The sequence below is a fragment of the Mirounga leonina genome, unplaced genomic scaffold (genome assembly GCF_011800145.1).
Source record: "Mirounga leonina isolate KUSES-001 unplaced genomic scaffold, KU_Mleo_1.0 Mir_168, whole genome shotgun sequence".
Taxonomy (NCBI): Eukaryota; Metazoa; Chordata; class Mammalia; order Carnivora; family Phocidae; genus Mirounga; species Mirounga leonina.
This window is the reverse complement of record NW_023270426.1, coordinates 32535180-32557268: the sequence shown is the minus strand read 5'-3', so window position 1 is coordinate 32557268 and position 22089 is coordinate 32535180.

The following is a 22089-nucleotide window of genomic DNA, read 5'->3' as shown; positions in this document are numbered from 1 at the left end:
TTTATATGCTCCTAATCTCTATGCAATGACTACAATAATTCGACAATTTATTGAACCCAATATATGTGGAAAGTCCTACATTTTGTTGTGGAGCATTGATTCTCAAAATGTGATCCTAGTTTTAGCCACTGCAGCACTGGCTGGGAAATATGAGAAATGCAAATTATTGGCCTCACCCTAGACTACTAAATCAGAAACTGTGGGTGGGACCCACTAATCTGGGTTTTAACAAGCCTTGCAGGTGATTCTTACACCTGATGAAGTTTGAGAACCTCTCTGGTAGGGGATGGATAGATAAGTGAGACTCATTTAAGTTTGTAAAAGGGAAAACCAGGTAAAAAATAACTATAACTCAAGGGAGATAAGACAATGTGCAGAAAGGAAGATTAGAATCTTACTGAGTTTGAATTTGCTGCTAGATTTTCTGATTTTTTCAAAAGTTAGGGGTCCAGATTTTAATGGGAAATCTCATAACTTTAAATGTGGAGCTAATATCAAATTTAAAAAAAATAAACAGGCGGAATGAAACCTGTCTGCAAAGCAGGTACCAGCTTGCAAGCCCTGCTGAGAACAACAGAGAGGCACGGAGGCTCTTCATGGTCTGCCTGGAGTGGCATGGGAGTAAATTTACCTAGGGCCATGTGGACACTGGACCAGGGCAGTAAGAGACTAGTTCACTGTATTAGTTGGCTAGGGCTGAAAAGTACCACAAACTGAGTGACTTAATTAATAGAAATTGATTATCTCATACTTCTGGAGGCTGAAAGTCTAAAATAGATTTTTCTTGGGGCGCCTGGGTGGCTCAGATGGTTAAGCGTCTGCCTTCAGCTCAGGTCATGGTCCCAGGGTCCTGGGATGGAGCCCCGTGTGGGGCTCCCTGCTCAGTGGGGAGCCTGCTTCTCCCTCTCCCACTCCCCCTGCTTGTGTTCCCTCTCTGTGTCTCTCTGTCAAATAAATAAAATCTTTAAAAAATAAATAAATAAAATAGATTTTTCTTGGGGCGCCTGGGTGGCTCAGTCGGTTATGTGTCTGCCTTCAGCTCAGGTCATGGTCCCAGGGTCCTGGGATCGAGCCCCACATCTGGCTCCCTGCTCTGCGGGGAGCCTGCTTCTCCCTCTCCCACTCCCCCTGCTTGTGCTCGCTCTCTCGCTGTGTCTCTCTGTCAAATAAATAAATAAAATCTTAAAAAAAAAATAGATTTTTCTTTCTCTCTCTTTTTTTTTTAGTTTTCAAGAGGTGAGTTAATTAAAATAAAGATACTGAGTGGCTTATAGCAGAGGTCAAATGTAGAAATGGCAAAAATTATGACAGTAGTGCTAGCGATCACCATTGACATGGGGTCCTTAATAAATGTCTTTAGAATTGAGTTGTGGGGAAAAAGCAAAAGTTTATGGGTCTTTTTTGTTGAGGGCAGGAAAAAGTAAGATGAGGATCAGCAGTGAAAGGTGAGGTGGATAAAAGGAGAGGGGAATTAATAGTAAGTTTACAGGATATTGGAGTGAGGCCTGAAAGCTGGAAGTGGGGTGACTCAGAGCTGCGTGAAAAAAGAAGGAGATGAACTCATGTGTTTCATAAGTGCAGTGTCAAGCATTGCACTAGATGTTTTATACACATTATTTAATATGATTGAGGGTGACGTAAAGAAAGAGAGCTCTGGGCCCTGGAGGGAGTATTGGAGGAAATGGGCTCTAAAACTGAAGATGGGATGAAAAAAAACATAAGAGATGGCTTGGATTTGTCTAAAGGGGATCTTACTTGGGGCAAGGGCAGATGGACAGCAGGTATGGGATAGCTTTATTATGCAACGGCAGCAACTTACAAACTTTCTGTTTGTTTATCCACAATGCACTTCTCATAAAGGAGCTTCCTTCCAGAGGATTTGTAAACTGAAGTAAGACTATTTATTATTCATTGAGATGTCAAAGTCCAAACCTATGTTGTACATAGTACTGTAGGGGGCAAGAGAAAAGATTGTTCAATTCTTTCTCTAGAGTTTACATTTCTCCTCTGACAATTTTCTACCTGCTCTATCTCAAATGTGATGGCAGCCTGAGGACTGGTGTGTGGGTGGATGCTGGGGGTGATGGTGTGGCTCATATAGAAGCCAAACTGAAGGTAGCAGAATGGTTTTCTTATTTGTATTGTGAAAAGTCAAATTAAGTTCATATTTATGAAATAGAACCATAATAAAAGCAAAAAAAGAAAAGCATTAATGACCCTATAAGCCTTCATATGGTACCGAAGACGTTACTGGCCCTTTAAGATTTGTTTTATGTCTTGATTCCAGATGACAATGAACACATTTCTTTACCATCACTGTAGGGAATGCAGTTGACTTCAGTGAGAAGTTACTTAAGAAGAAAAGTGAGACTCAATCTACAGATCAGAATTTCCTGTTCCTTGGCATCTAAAACACAAAACACCTTTTTTAGTTGTATTTTAGGCCCATACTTTAAACACAGCAGCAAACATTTTTAACTCTTTCTCTGGGGAGTTTTAGTGATGGGGAAATCATCAGAATCTATTTCAACAGTTTGACCTTCCCCTCTCCCATCCCAGGAACCAGACTGCTGGGCTTGGCCAAGAATAAATGGAACTTGGGTTTCAGAATTTCCTACCCAATAAGGTTTCAAATTTGTAGCCTTTGAAGACTGAGAAGATATGAAATGTAGCATACTAAATTGAACATTTACCAGCAGTTGTTGGAAAATTCTCTTGTCTCTTTGGGCATATTCACAACCATAATTGCAAGAGCCCTCCTTTTTATTTTTCTCAGTAACTGGGACTGCTTAATATCTGAAGCTCTCTTATCTGCCTAGACATTCTTTGATCCACCCACCTTAAACAGAACAGGAAAAAGGTTTTGTTTGGTTTTGTTTTTAAGTATTGTCACAGCCTAAATGGAAAATTTTGGGGTTGCGTATTAGACTAGACAAATTAAAAACATCTAAAAATAACACCTCAGAATGTGTTGTTTATAATTTGATGTGGAAATGAATAAAAAGTGAATTCAATCTGGGGTTAAAAAAAGGTTTCATAAGACTTGTCTTGCTGAGGAAACTCCTTCCTGGCAATTTGATGTTCTTCTTGTCATGTTAGGATTTTAAAAAATAATACCAGTTCAGTTATTTTGATATCATTGAGTTTTTTGGAAAGGGAGGATTTGGAAATGATTTGTCGAAAAAAGGAAGAAACTCTGTAAGAGATCACTTAAATTAATTTCAATCAGTATTTTAGTCATAAAAGAAAGCAAAATGTATCTCCTAAAGAAGTTACTGTCATATGTCCATCCAGTTTCCTTGGAATAGAATAAAGGCACAAGGGAATCTTTGTTCTCTCCTGATTTTTCATATCCTTCCATGGATATCTTTATTCAGCCCATTCATCCCTCCTCAATCCTGTATTCAGTCTAAATACTATTTAAACTTCCCATCCTGGTTTTCTCCATCCCACCTGACTTTCTTTCTTTTTTTTTTCTTCCCTGCCACTAAATAACTTCTTTTACCCTTAGTACTTTGTCATTCTCTAAGAACAATTCAGGTATGTATGTTGTAAAAATATCATGGCATGACAAATACTTTTCAAGGGAAAAATCCCCTCATATGCTCCCTTTCAGTTCCTTTCATATATTTATATTAAAAATGCATTTTGTAAATTGCCAAGATGAAGATGTCCATGGACTAGTGTGGTGCAATGGATACAATAGAGGAAGAGGGAAGCCGGTTCCTCTTCTGCTCTGGTGGCCATTGGTGGGTCCATTTACTTCTCAAGATCTCAGTTTCTTCATCTCTAGAATGAAGCAGTTAAAGAGATATTTCCTGAGGTCTCTTCCAGCTCTGAAAATAGTCAAAGAGTTAGTATCTTTATAAAATGGGAATGTTCTTCCAGTATTAGCTAACCTGACAGTGCAGCTGGCCACAGTATCATCATTCAGTTTTTTCCCCCCCCTCAGTTCCTCTGCACAAGTGTGCAGAAAATAAGCAGAAGGTAGTACCCTGTAGGCACAGATAGGATTACTTTCTGCCAGATGGATAATTACAGGTTGGCCTTCTTCTACCAGGCCCTGCCACTTAGGTCTGTTGATCCTTAGCTACACTGATGCCCATGGATGGCTTCATGCCCTTGGCCCCCCCTTGTGATAGATCTATAATTGATCTATAACTGAGTTTGTAAAATGGCTGGATAGGGTTAAAGGTTTAAGCTTTGAACCTGAAAGGCAACAAATAAAATATTCTATGTTGGGAACAGACTCCAAATATCTCTTCGCTGCAGCGAGAAGCAGTAGCAGAATTTCATGAGTGCTGGTCCAGTCTGATGGATGTATCAGCTTTAGAGGGGTGAAGGTTGGGAGGGAAGATCAGAAACAAACATGTTTAGAAAAATGTTCCTCTTTATCCACTTCTCAGTTTAGTTTGTTTTCAGAGTATGGTCAAATGCTTCCCTTCCCCCTAATGAGAGTAAGCTGAAGTGCCAGCAGGACAGAGGTTTCTGTGTTAAGATGTTAATGTGAAGTCTTACTGTGTTTTCAGTGTTTAAGGAAAAGCTAATGAACTTTCCAGGGAAGATGGTGGGTGTTATTAATATGAAAATATGTATGAGAATTCTTAAATGAAGGCTTTATGGGATAGAGTTGGAGGCTAATAAGACCCTTGCTGGTTGGTGGTGGGCAGGGTGTGGGACCGATTGGGGGTGGGAGAGAAAGGGTAGGGAAGAAAGACTTCTTTTGGACTCTGGCGATTCTGGGCCTGTTGAAGGGCCTAGAATGAGGGCTGGAGGGGAGAATGAACAAAACAGGGGAAGTATGAGAGAAACTAAAATGACTGGAGGATAGAGGACAGGCAGGAGACCACCGGCCAGGGCAGGAATGGAGACCTGGAATTGGAGGTAAAAAATACTAGGAGGTATTAAAAACAACAAGAACAACAAGTAATTCCTAAAGGTAATGGTCACCCTGGGAAGGACCTTCTGAGTGAAAGGGAAGTGGTCCCTTGGAGTCCCAGGGATGAACTTGACTTTGAACCTGTGCCAGGCCAATCAGTGTAGTAGTTGGCTTGGTGCCCTTGGCCTTGAGGCCTCTAACCTTTGCAACTAAGGTCACAGGTGGCCAGTTTGCCCAAGACTCTGGAGCTAAGCCTGTTTTTATAAAGATACTAGAACCAAGAGTTCTAGTTCGTTGCTATCACGGTGAACTGGTTTCTCAGCTCTACTGTAGGGCCTGCTCTGATTTGTAACTGGCCTTTTGCCTTATTTCCTTTTGACTAAACCTCTATCTTAGGTCCTAGGAGCTACCTCTTTATCTCATAATAATATGACTAATATTTGATTGAGTACCAGCTATTTGTACTGAGGCTGCTGTGGTTTGTTTGTTTGTTGATTTTTTTTTTCCCCCTTGCCCCAAATCATGAATCAGAGCCAAGGTTCAATCCAGGCAGCTTACTACCAAAGCCCAGTTGCATTATGTCACACTGCTTCTCTGCCCTGCTTCTGCATTTCAATCTCTGCCTTGTTTCTCTGTCTGCCGCTCTGACTGTGCTGGGACAGGCCTCCTGCATGTTCTTCTATTTTCAGTCCTGCTGTTGAATACCCTCAGCATGTCTGCTTCCATCTTTTGTTGATGACACCCTAGCTCTGTGGTCTGCCTGTTTTCTGGGTCTTGACAATTTCACATTTACTGCCGCTGCTTATAGAGAACCCTGCTGGTGGCTCCTGAGATCTCCTGTAGAGCCATGACTGTATAGGGTTCTCTCCAACTTTGCTTACTCTGCAGTAAAGTTGAATTGTGCTGGCACATAATCTCCGCGGGACAGGCTGGGAGCAGAGTTCAGCCAGATAAGATGTTGGCTAAACTGTGGGATCAGGCCCTCAATAGCCCCAGGTAGAAATGGTTTTGCAGGTTCGACTTCTGGATGGGCCGAGGAAGGACTTTTTCCCTTTTAGTGGTGAATTGGGGTTACTAATTGAAATCTTTGGTATGACTGAAGGATTCTGCCAGCCTTCACCTTGAGCATGGTCTGTTTGGAGCTCAGTGCCTGACAATGGACTCTGACTTCCTGTTTTGGTTATAGCAGAGGTTCTCGACCTCACTATACATCACATTCACCTGCAGAGCTCCTGAGAACTGCTGTATTCTGTACTCCCTTCTCAGAACTTTAGTTTCCGATGCTCTGGGTAACATCTAGGCATTCACAGTTTTATAAAAAGTGATCCAGGTGATTCTAATATACAGCCAGTGTTGCTATCCACTCTTGTGCTGGGTGTTTCTTGGGCTGAGTGTATCAACAGTGAGCAGGAGCAAAGCAGGATGGCATGAAAAAGAAAAAAAATCGTTAACATTGCTTTGCATTGTGAACCCTGGATATCGTGGAATATCAGTCTGATCAAAGGAGGAGGGCCACATAGGTTCCTTAAATTGTCTAAGACTGCTAGAGGAAACACACTTTGTACTTGATAGGTGCTATGGTCCAGAGGCTTAGAGAGGACACTGGAGCTAGGTGGCTTTTTATTTATTTTTATTTAAAAAATTTTTTTTAAAGATTTTCTTTATTTTTATTTATTTATTTAGAGAGATTGTGTGTGCATGCACAGCAGGGAGAGGGGCGGAGGGTGAGAGAGAATCCCAAGCAGACTCTGTGCTGAGTATGGAGCTAGACACGAGGCTCGACCCCAAGACTGTGACCTGAGCTGAAATCAAGAGTCAGACACCCAACCAACTGAGCCACCCAGGTGCCCCAGGAACTAGGAGGCTTTTTAAAATGTAGTGGTCTTTGCATGATGGCTGTGATGGTCCATATTTGATGCCAAAGCAATAGAAAATCAAATAACTTTTCAACATGATTTCAGACACATTTACAAAGTGAGGAATTTTCTTAGCAGAAAGGGATCTGTGATGTTTGCTCGAATTTGCTCAGATTTTATTTTTTAACTTTTTCAGTTCCCGTTTCTTAGCTCTTAATTTTAAGTATGTGGGCTTAGAAGGGTCAACCTTAGGTTAAGTGATATATTATTTTATTCAAAGTTTTGAAATAAACCAGAATTTTATGTTTAGAAAGATAGGTATAAATCCCTTATCACTATGGTTTTCATGTCAGACAAGGGGTCTCTGCCCACCCAGAGCTCTTTGGCTATATTGGCAGGAGTTTGTGCTTCTTCATCATGTTGGTCCTGATCTGTAATTGAGGTAGTTGCAACTGTGACCTATAACCACAGAATAAAGAGTGACAGCTCTTGTGTACTTAGTGTATGATGGGCATTATGCTAAATTCTTTAAATGAATTATTTCATTTATTCCTTACTATGACCCTAGGATGTAAGAACTATTCTCACTGCCTCTTTTTTTTTTAGAGATTAGGAATTGCAGCTTAGAGGGGTTAAGTAACTGTCAAGATCACACAGGTAAATGCTAGAGCTGGAATTCTGATCCCAGACTCATGTTTATAATTGCTATGCTTATATGATTTCCCTAAAGAACTTGGTCACCACTTCATGAAATGAGTTTTGCAAGGCCAAGCGGTTGGTGAGCCTATCCTCCTAGGCAGATTGCCTTTTCCTCTGTACTGTGAGATAAATGACTGCACCTGGTCAGAACTCTGTGGCCAAGAGGCTAAGCTAATTCCAGGTGTGGATAACTGAATAAAAAGGACTGAGGTTAGCTTTTCTTTAGAACAGTAATCTACAACTATGAGCTGGAAGGAACGCTACAGAATATAATCAGTTTATTTTATTTTATTTTTAAAGATTTGTGTATTTAAAAGAGAGAGAAAGAGAGACAGAGTGGGGGTTTGGGGGGAGGGGGACAGAGGGAGAGGGAGACAAGCAGACTCCCTCTTGAGCAGGGAGCCCAACACGGGGCTCGATCCCAGGACCCTGAGATCATGACCTGAGCCGAAATCAAGAGTCTGATGTTTAACCAACTGAGCCACCCAGGCGCCCCTCAGTTTATTTTAATAGCAATTTGTTAGTACACCCGTGTTCACAGCAGCATTATTCACAGTAGCCAAGAGGTAGAAGGAACCCTAGTGTCCATCGATGAGTGAATGGTTAAACAAAATATGGGATATTACTCAACTTTAAACAGGAAGGAAATTATGACATACGCTACAACATGAATAAACTTTGAGGACATTATGCTACACGAAATAAGCCAGTCACAAAAAGACAAATACTGTATGACTCCATTTATATGAGGTATCTAAAGTAGTTAGAGTCATAGTTACAGAAAGTAGAATAGCTGTTGCCATGGGCTGGGGGAGGGGAAGTGGGGAGTCCTTTAACGGGTACAGAGTTTCAGTTTTGCAAGATGAAGTTCTGGAATTGGTTTGCACAACAATGAAAATATACTTAACACTACTGAACTGTACTCTTAAAAATGCTTAAGATGGTAAATTTTATGTTATGTATATTTTCCTACAACAAACAAGTAACATTCCCCAGTAATGATCAATGTACTGAAAATAGGTCTTAAACCAAAATAACATTGTCACAGAACTCTAAAGAAATGTTTACATTGTCTTTTATGTGGGGAAATCGCAAACATAGAAATTGTTATTCTTCTTGAATGTTAAGTTATTACTCTGAGTTTATGGTGCATCTTTAGAGGCTAAAGGGGATGATGATTGTACTTACAACATAAGGAATATATAATACATTTAAAGCAGTTAGTACAGTAATCACACAATAAATCTTTATTATTGCTATTGCTCTCTTGAAAAATAAAGTATTGGAGAATTTTTTTAAAAAGGCACTTTGTGGGGCACCTGGGTGGCTCAGTCGGGGCTGCCTTCAGCCCAGGTCATGATCCCAGGGTCTTGGGATCAAGCCCCGCATCGGGCTCCCTGCTCAGCGGGAGGCCTGCTTCTCCCTCTCCCACTCCCCCTGCTTGTGTTCCCTCTCTCCTGTCTCTCTCTCTGTCAGATAAATAAATAAAATCTTTTTTTTTTAAAAAAGGCACTTTACTAGTTCTTAGATAGAAATACGTATTTTCTCCAAATTAATGACACCTCACAGTGATCAACCAGACTTCTTTTAACTCTAAAACTCTGCAAACTTGTGCTTATTACAACTGTTGTTTCTACCACTGACAGCATGGAATACTTCTGAGGAACTCTGTTTTTTTTGTTACTACTCAACACAGGCAGGATGGGAGTCTATATGATATATGCGAAAGGTAGTATACCATGTTGATTCTAGAGCAACTGGAGACAGGGACTATGAAGAATTTTTTAGGCTGGGTTTTGTCAGCAATTGGCTTTCCATGGAGGAGGCAGCACAGTGTAGGGAGGCCTGGGCTATCCTTCTAGTTCTTATTGGCTTGTGGGACATGGTACACAAGTCAGCAATTTTCTGTGCAATTACCTTTTCTCGTCTGTGAAAAGATAGGGCTGGACTAGTTGAACCTGTGTCTCTTCTCATCCTGTCCCTACTCCTTCTTTAGACTCACTTCCAGGGGTTTCTGGGGACTGTCCCTAGGGTCATAGGTATGCCCCTAGGGTCACATAATTAGAAAGGGCTTGGCCTTAGAAAATATTACTTGGACAAGGAGAACCTGTTAATTGTGCTTTGAGATCTGTCTGGTTGGATACATGCAAATGAAAATATGAGGACCAGAACTGTCTTTTCTGGATAATTTAATACAGAATTATGTAATGCCTTCTATACAGACGAGTGAGTAAAACAAGCCTTTCCAGGCTGTAGGTAGAAATTTAGATCTAGTTCTTCACATCCTGGTAAACTGTAACATGGGGGAACTGTCCCATGATTACGTTTCCACATTTCTACAATAGCTGTAGTTTCTCCTGGAATGTTTGCCTTGATGAACTTCACCTGGGGCTGAGTGTAAGATTTTTGAAAATTTATGTGTGATTTAAAGTCGCTGAGTAATAGATTAGGAAGGAGGAGCCATAAGAAACTGTCTAGTTAATCATGCCAAAAAGGGCAGATGTTTTAGTTTGGTTCCCCCAAAATCAAGCCTGAGAGAAAATCTTAGGTGCAAGTAGTTTATTTGGGAAATGAACCTCAGAAGCATGAGTGAGGAAATGTGGAGAGAGTGGCAGGAAGGAGGAAAAGCCAGCATAAGGGTGTATTGCTGTGGGCAACAGCTCGGTTACACTCGTATTCTGAGAAGCATATGGGATGTCTCTGGCATTGTTACTTGAAAGGCTGGAAAGCTGATGCATTTGTCCTGGCTCGCATCCCCCATTACTTGAAGATTTTCAAGCCAGCTTGAATAGGGGCTGAATGGGCTCCTGCACTTTCAGAAGAGATCCTGAGGCAGGAAAGCAAAAAGTCAACCTGAGATTTATAGAGCTTTCTGCCAAAACTGTAGCTGAAATCAGACATGCGCTGAGGGGATATAATTTGGGCACCAGCAAATCACCAGTGTTCCTTTCTACTACTTTGTCCTGTGGCTTATACAGGAGAGGCAGTGTGGTGTAGTAGTTAAGTGTTTGAATCCTGATTCCACTAAGTTTACCAGACACATGTTCTTGAGCAAGATACTTAAACTCTCTAAGCCTTAGTTTCCTCATCTTTGAAATGGGGCTTTTGAAGTCTTTCTTGAAATGTTGTAAGGATGGACTGTATCAGTAAGTAGAGCACTTAGAATCCAAGTTTGACTTTACTATAAAGCCTCAGAAAAACTTAGAATGAGTTCATCAGAAAAGTTGTATAAGCTTTGTAGTCAAAATCCCAATAAGCTCATACTAATATGTCAGTTCTGGAAGAGATTAATGATCTTAATTCATGATATTAGAAGTAAAACTTTTCACCCACTCATCTAGGATGGATTTGGTAGATTCTGTAGACAAACCAGACGATATGTTTGTTATTGCATTTTTATTCTCATCTTCCTCAGGATGCCCCTTCAGTGTCATCTCCAAAATCATTGTCCCTATGGAGAGGAGCCTATTATATCTTAAGAAGATGCCCCTGGCCTTCTCTACTGGGCTTTTGGTTTTGTTTGTTGGGCAATAACCATTGTCCTGTGCTGGTGGGGAAAAGTGAATCTCAGGGGCTGGTTGAAAATGGGCAAACTTAATGTCCCTATGGCCATAGACCCCTTGCAGAAATATCACAGATATGGCCCCATGAAGTCAGTGATTGATATAAAAAGCCCAAATTTAATTTTGAGCCTGGAGTTCAACCATTTTTCCTACATTGGGAGTTTTCATAATGGAGATGAGATATGGAGTGTTCCACTAATTAAGGAGCACCTTTGCATTATGCAACTACTTTTGATAATAGTGATTACTGAGGGACTAGGACCCCAAGGAGGAAGAGAAAAGTCACAGCCTTGCAAAGCCTGGGAAGGTGTTGCTGTGTGTATTCTTGGTGAACTGTTCTGTAGATTGACTTTTATTTCTTTATTCTTTATTTCAGGATTAGAGGCTCAGCAAACATAATCATAAAATAAAAGCCAAAAGACTTAGAAAAGACTACAAAATTCCTGAGTGTGTGGAATGAAACGTTTGGGTTTGTTTTGTCCACTTTGATCAGTGGATCTATACATTTTAGATTATGATAATAATATACACTTATAACTATGAAATGCCTCTTTTGTTGGCTGCCATGTCTGAAATGCTCTAATCCTAACCTCAATACCTTCCCCTTTCACTAAAACAACTGTTTTAATATCACAATTTTTGACAAACCAGGTTATTTTTAAGAATCTACATATTGCATTATAGCAGAACAAACAATACTCTTAAAATCTTTGAGAATCTGATTCCAAATTACTATGAAAGCTTTAATCTATTCCCTGCATTTGTTTGTTATTCACAGTGATTCTATCCATGTTTATCACCCATTTATGAACTTGGTTACCATCATGGTATATTAAATTTCAGTGGTGATCTGACCTGTGTTCTAGTTTGGAGAGAGCCACTGTTTTCCATAAAATACACACTCCCTGACCTGGATTTGTTTTTAGTTTCTGTCCATCATCTGCTTAAAGCAAAATAAAGAAGGAGAAGGCACTGAAATAACAGAGGTAGGGGAAGCTTTGGCTGCCATGATGGATGGTGCTGTAAGGGAATTTATTTCTGGTGATGACCTTGACCTCTGGAGAGGAAGGCAGCATGGATTGAATGAACCCCTGGGGAAGGTTTGAGCACCTACTCTGAGTACAGCACTGTGATAGAGGATGGATAAGAAAGCACAAGAGGTCTTTCTTCCATGACCTTTGAATCTGGGTGGGAAAGAAATCATACACATTGGGGAGTGGTTAAGCCCCTTTGTAGTGCTCTATGAAATTGAGTCCGAATGAGTGCTGCATGGCTAGTGTCCTACGAATTCAAAGACCAGAGACTCTTGCTGTGGGCTGCTGTGCTTGAGCAGCACCATGAAGGGTGGGTAGAGTACAGCTATGCACAGATAGGAGGATCAGAAAGCAAATTCCCTGGGAATGACTTTTAAAGAAGTGATACGATCTGGAATTTTAACTAAATGAGTTCATACCACTGAAGATGCACACCAGAAGGCAAATCAAATAATTGTGCATGGGGTTGTTTCAAAGAAAAGAATAATCACACTTCTTGCTTTTTAAAAATCTGCTACTGGCATAATACCAATGTGACACATAGAGTATTTTTACTTCTTCAGGTATTTTTGGTTACATTGGCTTCCTACAGATAAGGTGGGACATTGGAAATACTGCTGTTTTTCCAACAAAAGCCTTTTTTTTCTATGGCCACTTTTTCTTGAAATGATACTTCTTTCTTGTTTATCCATGGCTGGAATGTTCCTACATGGATACGGGCTTCTTTAAGAATGACAGCAAGCTTATTTGGAGAGAAGTTGTTTGTGGGCTAAGAACTCTATCCCTTTATTTGGATTTTCTTGTGTAATATTTTTCTTATGTTTCCTACATTTTTACTTGTTCTTCCCTTCTTTACTTTTGCTCTGCTTGGTGGTGTAGGGTATCTTGGATTTTTGGCTCCTATAGTTCTATTTTCAGGAGAATTATCTTAGAATTCTTCACAAATGGGACATAGATATGCTTTTCTACCTTTCTACTGACTTTTCTACCAAAGGTCCTGGAGGACAGACCTACCTTGTCAAGTCTGAAATTTCTGGTCCATGCAAAATGGTACAACCACTTTGGAAGACAATGTGGTTGTTTCTTTAAAAACTAAATATACTCTTAACATACAGTTCAACAGTTGTGCTCCCTGGTATTTACCCAAAGGAGTTGAAACTTATGTCCACACAAAAATCTGCACATGGATATTTATAGCAGCTTTATTCATAATTTCCCAAACCTGGAAGCAACTAAGATGTCCTTTAGTAGGTGAATGGCTAAAATAAACTATGGCACATCTAGGCAATAGAGTATGATTCAGCACTAAAAAGAAATGAGCTATCAAGCAATGAAAAGACATGGAGGAAATGGAAATTAATGTAAGTAAGTGAAAGAAGCCAATCTGAAAAAGCTACGTACTGTATGATTCCAACCATATGACATTCTGGAAAAGCAAAATTGTGGAGACAGTAAAAGTATCAGTAGTTGCCAGGAGTTGAAGAAGAGGGGAAGGATGAATAGGCGGAGCACAGAGGATTTTTAGAGCAGTGGAAACACTCTGAATGATATTATAACAATAGTTACATGTCATTACACATTTGTCCAGATCCATAGAATGTACAACACCAAGAGTGAACCCTAATGTAAACTATGGATTTTGGTTGATAATGATGTGCCAACAGAGGTTCATCAGTTGTAACAAATGTACCACTGTGGTGGAGGATGTTGATAATAGGGGAGGCTGTGCATGTGTGGGCACAGGAGGTAGGTGGGAAATCTCTGTGACTTTGTCTCAGTTTTGCTGAGAGCCTAAAACTGCTCCAAAAAATAAAGTCTTTAAATAGGAAAAAAAAATCCAAGAATGCCCCTGAATTGGAGAAATCTAGTAAATAGACTCCTATATAAGCTTTGAAAATCGTGGTATTCATATCTGCATGTGATGCCTTTCCCAAATGTCTTGTGGAATTTCTTAAGTCATGTTTTACTTTCTAAACAAAATTCGGGCTAGACGTTTCCTCAGCAGCTGATTTCGTTTTTAAAGGAAGGAGATAATAAAGATATTTTTAAAAAGCTCCATTATAAAAGCAATATATTCTGTGAAGCTCAAGGAGTAGTTCAGGAAGAGATACCCACCTCCCCACGAGTGGCAAGTCTACAATTCACACTGCCACTTCCACTTTTTATTGAAAGGATTGTTGAAAAGTGTCCGTAGAGTACTGGATTTAATATTTGCTGTTAATAAACTTGATTTTGGTTTTTAACATCTGTAAAATGCGAAGTATAGAAGGTTTTAGGGTATAGATTAAATATTACATGTTATCTACATAGGATTGGCAAGCCAGGTAGACATGTAATCAGGAGACGGTACAAGATACAAGTAGGCATGTGCATCTATCTGTAGATGCATATATAGTATGTGCATCGGTCCAGTGGGCCTCAGAGGAGGACCTTGGCTGTGGACCCACAGGAAGACATATTAGGGGCTGGCCATGATGGGTGAGGGTGGTGGGGTGAAGGAGGGAAAGGAATGGGTCAGTTAGCAGGCTGCACTAAAGAGCCCTGTGGGACAATGAGAGGCTCTCTGAACCTCCAGACTTAGAGCTCTTAAAGCACTAGAGAAGAAGCTCTGTGACAGACCCAGACCCAGGAGCTGCACATTAGGGTGATGGGAGAAATGGGCAATTGATATAATCTCTCTGGCCTCCAGTTTCTTACCCTTACCATGAAGAAGCTGGGTTGAAGGAGTGGTGCCCTTTTTTAAAAAATTTTGGATTTTTAAATAAAAAGCATTGGATTAAAATATTCAAGCAGTTTAAAGTGAGAGGATGAATCAAAATATTGAGTATTTCTGGAGGTGTAAGGAGAATATTTGTACAGCATCTGATACAGGTAAAATATTAAAAAGGTAATTGAATATTGAAAGGTAAAATATTAAATTTAAAGGATGAGAAATAGCATTAACAGCTTTCCAGAAATTTCCTCTCATTCCCATCTTGAGTCCTGATTACAAACTTCTCTCACCCCACAAAGGAAACATTTTTAATACTTTAGTGAAAATCATATACTTGCTTTTCTTTCTAGTTTTATTGTCTATATGTGCATCTCTAAACAATATAGTTTAGGAGCTACCCTATGACCCAGCAGTTTCACTACTAGATATTTATCCAAAGGACACAAAAATAGTGATTCGAAGAGTCACATGAACCCCAATGTTTATAGCAGCACTATCCACAATAGCTAAAATATGGAAAGAGCCCAAATGTTCATCAGTTGATGAATAGATAAAAAAGATATGGCATGCATATATATAATGGAATATTACTCAGCCATCAAAAAGAATGAAATCTTGCCATTTGCAATGACATGGATGGAACTAGAGTGTATTATGCTAAGCGAGATAAGTCAGAGAAAAATACCATATGATTTCACTCATATGTGGAATTTAAGAAACAAAACAAATGAACATAGGGGAAGGGAGGGAAAAATAAATCTATAAACAGAGAGGGAGGCAAACCACAAGAGACTATTAACTCTAGGGAACAAACTGAGGGTTGCTGGAGGGGAGGTAGGTGGGGGAATGGGGTAAATGGATGATGGGCACTAAGGAGGGCATGTGATGTAATGAGCACGGGGTGTTATATGCAAGTGATGAATCCCTAAATTCTATTCCTGAAACAAATACTACACTGTATATTAACTAACTTGAATTTAAATAAAATCTAGAAAGAAAAAAAATGATATAGTTGGATATTGCCTATTTTTAAATTTTATATAAACAGAATAATTCTGTTCTCTTTTGTGTCTTACTTTTTACATACAACATTGTGTTTGTAAGATTCATCTATGTTGTGGCACAAAACTCTGGTTTATTAACTTCTACTGTGATATAGTTTCCCGTTGTGTGAATTCACCGCAAAATATAAATCCATTGTAATAAGGATGGACATTGGTTGCTTCTGATTTGGAACCATTATGGACAACAGTGCTGTGATTCATATACAGTCAATCTTGGGCACATATATACAAATTACTTCAGGATAGATATCTAGGAGCAGAATTGCTGGTCACAGGGCATGCATACCTCAAACTGTTGTCCAATGTGGTTATAGTAGCTCTTTTCCTCCCTAAATAAAACCTGATACATAAGGCCAGAAATAAAGTAGATGACAGCAGGCTGCTATGTTTGAAACAGGGGTGGCAGTCCTTGGGTTGACCTGCTTTGTATGGTGTTCTCTTGGTGTTTTTTTTGTGGGGTCTAACACACCTTGTTCTCCAACATTCTGTTTACTTCTATATTCTGTATGTTGCTTTGGAAGATAATGGATTCCAGTGATTTCCCATTTCAAGGGCAAGAAGAGATCCTGACCTTCTGACTCCCAAATAGCATCTCTACTAAGGGTAACTTTAATTTGGAAACCCAAGATTCTACTTTTAAAATAAGTATTTCCTTAGACCCTCCCTAATGAAATTCCTATTCCATGAAGAAGTAGAAAATTTTTCTAAATTTAATTTGGAGCACAAATACTCCCTCTTGGACCTATCTGTCCTTATTAAGATCTTGAATTAGCTTGGCTTGGGTCTTGGCTAGAAGTAGAAAAATTATATCCAATAGTTATGTTAAAAAATAGCTGAAAGCATTGGATTAAAATATTCAAGCAGTTTAAAGTGAGAGGATGAATCAAAATATTGAGTATTTCTGGAGGTGTAAGGAGAATATTTGTACAGCATCTGATACACTTGGATGTCAGTTGTTTTGTGGTCATGAAACCATGGTGGTGGTTTAAGGTTTAGAGGGAATTCATGCTGTTAAGAGTTATTATTCCAATCAAAATGACAAAATATTGAAATGGAGACTTTTCCCCATGTTGTCCTTTGCCAAAAAGTGTAACACTAAAGCAGGATTGATGCTGGAACAGTTTGGGCAGTAGACAGGCCAATGCATGTAATGCATATCATTAAAAATAGTTAGTACAAAGAAATGGTTGTTATTGTGCTTCGTCCAAGTCGGACTTAGGAGCTAATTAAGTATAAGCTCTCTCTCTCTTTTTTTTTTCATGACCATATGCAGTTTTTGAATTCTTACAACACAAATTGTTTTAAAGAAGAAGTTAAATACAGAATGCATTGAATTTGGTAGAAAAAGTTTAAAGGTCTGCATTTTCCCACCAAAGCTATTTAATATCAGCTGCAGAGTGGGTGTGTGTGTGTGTGGAAAGGTTGTGACCTCCCTTATTTTTACAACCATTGCCATGATTTCATAATACTGGCAGCAGTCACCCAGAGTGAAGAAGTAGACTTTATTACAGTAATTATATGCCAGAATGTGGGTATTAAAACAGAAAACTTTTCTACTGATAATAAATGTCAAGGGAAAAAATGACTTTACCCAACAAATAGCCCTTCATTGGTGTTTTTATTATATTAATGGCCTCAATGAAGACCAAGATGTGTCCATAGGGTAGAAGCTCAGACTCTGTGTAGCCTTTTGAAGGATAGAAGCATGTCTTAGCAAGTTGGGTTTATTTTTCTCCATGGCATAAAGTCAGATATATTTTCACTTGAGCAGATACAGCTATTGTTTTTGCAGATAGGTTAATTATGACCATAACTGAATTAGTCTTTTGTTTCTGGATCACTTCATTGGTTTCCTCTGATATGTTTTGGTGGGTTTTTGAGAGCTGGGAGAAGTAAAGCAGCATGAGAACTTTGTCTTGAAATATGGTCATTTTCTGACTATTAAAAAGAAAAAGCTCAAATAAGGACAATAATAGACCTGAATAAGTACCAGAAGGTGTAACTTTTTGAAAATGGACATATTCTGGGCCATAGGCTTATGGCTACTAAATTATACTCATCAGGTATTAATTGTGGGGTTTATTAGTACATCTCTTAAATAATAAGTGTGGTCTAAATATAGAAAACACTAATTCACTCTGCAACTTGAATTTAGTGAAAGGTTGATTTATCCCGAGAAGCACTAAAATTATAGAACTTTTTATCTTTGACTTCAGTGGACTTTGAAGTATATAGCTTGACCTTTCTCCAAAGTGCCCTATTAGTTGGAATAGATAAAACAGAACATACGCAGAAAGTTGGTAGCAAAAATCAGAGCAAGATGTGGGTTCCCAGTCTTCATCTTATAAGAGTCTAGAGATCACACTTTTCTTGGATTTTTAGCCAGTTGCTTGAGCCATACACACGATTTGAAGGTGATGTTAGACTTTTCTCTGAAATCCAGTGTTTACTCCTGCATACAGTTAGTGCTTAACCGATGTTTGGGGATGATGATGATGATTTTCACTTTGGGGCCTGCTCTCTCACTCTGCTTGGTCACATGGAATGACTTGGGTTCAGAATCTCCTGGAGTGAGTTGACTGTTTGGTGGTGACCTAGGCAGCATCTCAGAGGAGCTCCGGGAGGCGTCAATCACTGACTTGTAACAGCCTTAGGTGCTTGCCATTCCCACTCAGTTTCATTGCTCAAAATCCAGACCAGTCCTCAGAACATGACACCGATTCCTCTTCTGTGTTTTCTCTGTTCTCAGCAGTGGGTTTATCTTTAACAATGAGCCATTCATGGGCACCCAGGGAGCTACCCAGGACCGGGGAGATGGCTGTAGGCCCTGCAGGCAGCTGGCTACGCTCCAGTCTAGATATTCTTGGGAATGTGGAATTATTTGAATCAAAGGGAAATAAATCTTTTGCAAATGTTAATACAGATGACTGTGGGAAGGGCTTGGTGCTAAAAGAGAGGCTGAGAATTCTTGGTGCCTACAGAGTTATTTTTTGGCAGGGATTAATACTCGGTTGCCATGGGAATGATGAAGACAAAATAATAGTCATATTTTTAATGGTTGTTCATACTGTGTCATCTTCAACTGCCCTAGGTTGAAAAAACTTCTGTTTGAATCATTTGACTACTCTTGTCTCACGTTTTCTTTTTCTCTTGTATTTAAGTTTGCAGACATACCTCTCTAAATGAGTTTGTGAATCTGTTGTACCATATTTTCTTTGAGCATAAAGAAACCATTACTTTTGAAGTTTATACTTTTGATTATATGCTTTCCCTGTCATAGGTTTAAATTAGAAGAGGTGCACCCTGCAGATCTGAAATTCTGTGTACTTTTCTGATGGGATAGGGAGAGAAACTATACAAATATGGGGCAAAGGCCAACTGGCCTGTTCTGAGTCTCCCCTTTGCCACATCTAACTGTGCCACTTCAGGGTGGGTAGTAAACATCCCTGAACTAGCTTTCTCCATTTGTAAAATGGGGCTAAATGTGCTATGAACCCTATTGCTAATGTATGTAAAGTCCTATTACAGGGATCATGAATACTCAGCAAATATGAAGCCAATTCCTCATTCTGTGTTGATGACAGAAATCACACACAACTCAATCCTTTTCTTAAGCCAAAAGGCAGCCTCGGACTCCTTAACACAATGTGCTAGCTAGCCACTTTCAACCCGTCAGAGTTGGCATGTGAAATTTGCCAAAGCACAGTCCTGGAGACTTGAAAGACACTCAGTGGGTGGTCGTTCTTAATGATTACTACTCTTGCTAGAATTATTACCAGGAGGCTGTAGGTATGATAACAGGAGACACAGGAAGCTGTTTTTTGCTTTTCCCATTATAATTCAGATTGTACCCAGAATTCCGAAGCTTATATGCAACACTGGACACAGCTGTTCACTTGCCTGACTTGGGAATACTGGTCTCTCATTTTTGTATACCTCTGTGGATCCTTTCTCCACTTTCTTTGTTGCTTTTCTTTCCTCTCACTGACCTCCAAACATTAAAGTGTCTCAGGGTTCTTCTTTTCTTTTGTTTATCTGCCTTTATTAGGTGACCTTATTTGGTCTCATGGCTTTCAGTATCATCCCTTTGCTAACAACACCAACATTTATATCTCCAGACTGGATCTCTGCTCTGAATGCTGTTGTGTATTCAACTGCATTCTTGAGACACATCTCTAACAGGATGTGTCTGTAACAGAATGCCTCTATTAATTGGATATCTAATATAGGCATCCTCAGCCCAACTAAGGTATGGTTGAACTCCTGAATAATAACCTCTTCCCTTGCAACCCAAACCTATTCCTCCCATATTCTTCGTTTTTTCAGACGGCAATTCCACTCAATAGTTGTTCAAGTGGAAAACCCTTTTGAAGTAACCAGTTCTCTTTTTTTCACACCCCACATCCAGTTCACCAAGAAATCCTGTGGGTTTTACCTCTAAGAGTCTCACACTTCTTACCATCTGTACCACTACTGTCATAGTCCAAGCTGCCATCGTCTTTCACCTGTATTATTGAAATAGCCAGTAATAGGCTACAGTTATTTTTCAACACACAGGCAATGTGATTCATTATGTGGAAATCAGAACATTTTACTCCTCTGTTCTGAACCTTCCATTGCCTTTCCATCTCACTTGAGAATGAGTCAAAGCCCCTCCAGTGCCTTATAAGACTCCATACAGTTGACTTCAGCCACCTTTCAGACATCATTTCCTTTCACTATCTCCCTAACTTACTCTGCTCTAGCCACACTGGCCTTCTTACTGTTCCAAGAATATGCTACTCCTGATTTAGACCTTAGCCCTTGCTGGCTCTCTTTAGGAGCCCTCGCTGGTTCCTCCAGATGTACACAAAGCTTGCTTTCGCATTTCTTTTGTCTTTGTTTATCAGCAAGGCCATCTTAAATATAATACATAACAACCACCCCTCCAGACCTCAGCCTGGCACCCACTCTCCTACCTCCCTTGCTTTCTATTTCTTCTCTGGCATGTATCAACATCTAACACATTATGGCTTTACTCGTTGGTTTATTAGAATATAAGATCCAAGAGGGCGGGAACTTTGTTCCCTGCTTTATCTCCAGCACCTCAAAAGTTCTAGGTACATATAAGCGGTTTTTTGTCAAACTATTAAATGAATGTAACAAATGGTTGTAAAGCATGAGTTTTTCTGAATTACTAAGAAAATAGTTCTCTCCAGGACCACATAGAATTTATACAACTTTCTATATTTGTTAAGTTTCAGTAATCTTATCTCAGTGTATTTATCACTGAAAGTAGAAGGCCAACACGGCCACTGTAACTGAGGGTAAAAATATCTTTGTTTACTGTAATCTTTCAGTACCCTAATTGTTTATTTTGGTAAATAGATACAGAATTTCCCACATGGGAAAATGTTGATCTCCTTGAGGCTGACCAACTTTGGGTGGTTATAAAACAGACAGATATTTAAAATTGGCTGGATGCTATCTGACCTTGTTTGCACTGGGCTGGACTTAACTGGTGATTCCTCCTGAATTTCTGTGAAGGAATACTAACCTGGTTGGAGAGGAGATGTAGGTCCTTAACCCTTATTGACGTGTGAAAAGCATCAGGTGCCCATCTCATAGAATGAAAGAGTGGTGAAAGCTGCTGCATGGGGCTTCGGATAGGGGAGGGAAGGTGGCAAAGCTCTCTGTCTCTGAGAGGCATAAACATAAGAGATTTAGTCCTACTAAGGAACCGGATGACCTCAAAGTAGGTATTTTATTTCTTTGGGCCTCAGTTTCCTTACCAGTGAAGTAAGGAACATAGGATACTTTATTTATTTATTTAAAAGATTTGTTTAGGGGCACCTGGGTGGCTCAGTCGGCTGAACAGCTGCCTTCCGCTCAGGTCATGATCCCAGGGTCCTGGACTCGAGCCCCGCATCGGGCTCCTTGCTCCCCCGGAAGCCTGCTTCTTCCTCTCCCACTCCCCCTGCTTGTGTTCCCTCTCTTGCTGTGTCTCTCTCTGTCAAATAAATAAATAAAATCTTAAAAAAAAATAAAAGATTTGTTTATTTATTGAGAAAAGAGAGAGCGATAGAGAGCGAGAGCAAGTACATGATCAGGAGGGGCAGAAGAGAGGGAGAGAGAGAGAATCTCAAGCTGACTCTCAGCTGAGCACAGAGCCTGACACAGGGCTCGATCTCAAGACTCTGAGATCATGACCTGAGCTGAAACCAAGAATTGGATGCTCAACTGACTAGGCCACCTAGGTGCCCTAGGATACATTATTTATAAAGTTAATTCCAATCCTGTCT